Source organism: Scylla paramamosain, chromosome 15 (genome assembly GCF_035594125.1).
Source record: "Scylla paramamosain isolate STU-SP2022 chromosome 15, ASM3559412v1, whole genome shotgun sequence".
Taxonomy (NCBI): Eukaryota; Metazoa; Arthropoda; class Malacostraca; order Decapoda; family Portunidae; genus Scylla; species Scylla paramamosain.
The window spans coordinates 11,008,512-11,011,937 of NC_087165.1; positions in this window are offsets into that span (position 1 = coordinate 11,008,512).

Below are 3,426 nucleotides of genomic sequence, written 5' to 3' on the forward strand. Positions count from 1 at the left end.
GGTAGGCAGACAGGGAGGCAGGATGCTGGGAGCGACCACCATCCAGCCAGTTGCCGCCTTCCATCATCACCGTATTATTTTATCTTCAAATATATTTTCCCGTATTTTATCAAGGCTTATCAAAACCTGTGGATTAGTAGTTATCATCATCGCCATCATCGTCATCATCATTACCATCATTTTCAGCGTCGGCATCATTAGTGGGAACCAGAACCAGTTCCTCGTAAGACAAAGGCTCCTGCGCCACTCATCTCCATGCTGCTGCTGCTGCTGCTGCTGCGTTTATCTGTTCCAGTTCACACCGGCTTTTATTACTTTTTTTTGTCGTCCTTCCCTTCCGTTTTTTCTTGTCTTGTCTTTACTTTGCATTCCCGCCAGGATCGGTTTTGAAAGTTGTTCCTAAACATTAAACGTAAACACAGAAATTGCCTTCCCTCTCGGCTCTTCGTCTCCTTTTTTTTTTTTTTTTTTTTTTTAACATTTGAAAAGGTTTTCTTTTATTTATCCATTTTTGTTTTGTTTTTGTTTTTGCTCATGGCCGATCTGTCATATACATGAAAAGAACACGACACTAATCGTAACAAAAAGCACCACTGACAGCATTACACTCTATATTTCTTGAAATGTTTATATTCCCGAAAGGAACAGTTGCTAAAGAAAGGTTAATTTATCCGCCTACGAAGAACATATCAAGGATGAAAATGTCCTAATAATAGTTGATGATATTAACATAATTTCATTATGCGTTGAATTATGTACAACAAGAAACAGAGAAAAAACAAAAATAAAAAATCTTGTACTCACGAAAAACATACAAATACAAAAAAAATTTGTATAAAACGCATCCAAAACAACAACACATTAGTATCTCCTTATTTATTTAGGAGTCAGGAAATAACGAAAGAATAAAAAAAAAAAAACCCGTAGCAGAATAATTAGCAGAAAACACAATTTTCATGTGTATGCGCACGGAAAACAAAAGACAAAAGCTCTGAAAACAATAATAAACTTCCCATCCGAAGCTATGTGAAGGAAAACGAGAGCATCACAGCTTCTCCTTAACCCTTAAAGACGATCAGAAACTACATAAAGTGGCACTGTATTTATCATCTTCCTCTTGTATCATGACAGTGACGCCCCCTGGAAAGCCCCTCACCCACTTGGCACGGAGTTATCATCTTACCGCCTCTGAGAACTCCTTAGCCCCCACGAGGAGTGTTTATACCACCCTTGATCATGTCTGTCGGGTGGGGGACTTGTGGGGGAACAGGGAGGAAATACCGAGAAGCGGGGATGCAGAGGAGTTAATTAGGGGGAGGGAGGGTTGAAGTCAGGAGGGAAGGATTATCGGGGTGAAAAGGTTAGAAGGGATTGATGCAAATTGAAGGTGGAACACGTGGAGGAGGAGAGAGGAAGAGGAGGAGGAGGAGAAGGAGGATGATGATGACGACGAGGAGGAGGAGGATGAGGAGGAGGAGATCGAGGACGAAATATTGGAGAACGTGGAGGAGGAGGAGGAAGAAGAGGAGGGGAAGTTGGGGGAAGACATAATGTTAATAAATAAATAGAGCGAGAAGGAGGAGGAGGGGGAAGGTGACGAAGCATGAGGAGGAAGTCAAGCAGGGAGGAAGAGAATAACTAAGACGAGACAGATCATGTGGAGGAAACCAAGGAGGAGGAGGAGGAGGAGGAGGAGGAGGAGGAGGAGGAGGAGGAGGAGGAGGAGGGGATCTTAATTATGTTTGGAAGGGTTGCATCACACTCGTCACACGTGGGAAAACTCTGTCAGCGAGAAGGAGGGGAACTTACATAACATGATCGAGCCCCGGGTGGATTCCCGGGCGTGTGGGAGTGACAGGCGGGGCGGTGTGTGGTGGTGTGTGGTGTGCGGTATGTGGTGTGCAGGTGCGGTGTTTCAGAGCCGTCTTGTGCGTAATATACGGGTTAGTCTTGTTCTTGCCTGTTTGTGTGTCTGTAAATCATCCCCGGAATATTAGAATGTTGATTTGTTGTGTTTTTTTTTTTTTTTTTTTTGTTAGTCCCTCCTGCCTTACGCCATTCATTGAGGGTATAAGAACGCGGTAATTGATTTGTTGCAGGTAAGAGTTACGAGACACAATTGCTGCCACAAGAACATCAAAGCTCCTCATAATGCCTCGGATATATATTGTACTTTTCATACTTAAAACTTGTATTACTTATTCATTGTTGTTGTTGTTGTTGTTATTATTGTTATTATTATTACTATTATTATTATTATTATCATTATTATTATTATTATTATTATTATTATTATTATTATTATTATTATTATTATTATTATTATCATTATTATTATTATCATTGCTATTATAAAGGCATTTTGTGTTCTTGTTTACATTTTTTGTATCGTTAGTACAGTATTCACCAGTTATGTACAGTATTCACTAATTTTTTCTACCTCCTCCTGCTCCTCTTACTCCTCCACCTCCTCCTCCTCCTTCTCTTCTGCCGGGTACCGTGGTGCAGTGGTTAGCAGGTTAGCACGCCTAGCTGACAACCTAGAGATACCTGGTTGGCTCTCTGGGCTGAGCGGAGAGGGGTGGGCGGTGTCCTCACACTTTTGCACCTGTCCACCAGCAGTGAGAGGGTGCCAGGAGTCAGACGGGGTTGTGCCTGATTCTCGGGGTGGTGGTCTGCACCTGGCTTGGCGGGGACCTCAAAGAGCGTAACAGGTGCAGTTCCAAATTTGTCGTGTCTCTTTACCCTGTAGCTAGTTAGGAATAGTTACCAGATAGCCTTGTAAGGACCTATTAATTGATCGACTTTTTTTTATTATGTAAGATAGTCACTGGCGAAGGGAAATAAAACCGGAGAAAGGAAAATCCCACTTTGGCGCCAGCCACAAAAGAGACGAGAGAATCATATAAATTGAAGGAAAAGTGTCTTGAAACCTCCCTCTTGAAAGAGTTCTTGAAAAGACCGACTTTATTGCCTTCAACATAGATTACATATTAAGGTATCATTTGTAATATTGTAATGGCCTTGACCGTTGAGAAATAAATGGCTTCCCAGCAGACAGAATGTATGAACATTATATTGTATTGCACATATAAGACAGCTATACTTTCCTATTCATAAACATCGATACAATTCGTAGATTACCACTAAATATATTTATCTAAAAGTCTGTTGTTGTTATGCTATCCTTTGTAATCTTTTGTAATCCTCCTCTTCCGTTTTTTTTTATTTTCTTCTTCTTCTTGTTCTTGCTCTTGTTCTTGTTCTTGTTCTTGTTTTTCTTATCATCATCATCAACATACACTAGTCCATATCATCTCTTGGTGTGAGCGATGCCTCTGACGCTAAGTGTTTGTGTGACTGACACGTCACGGAATCTTCCTGTCTAAACAAGCTCGTGCTCCCCCAAATACTTCCATTGTTTAT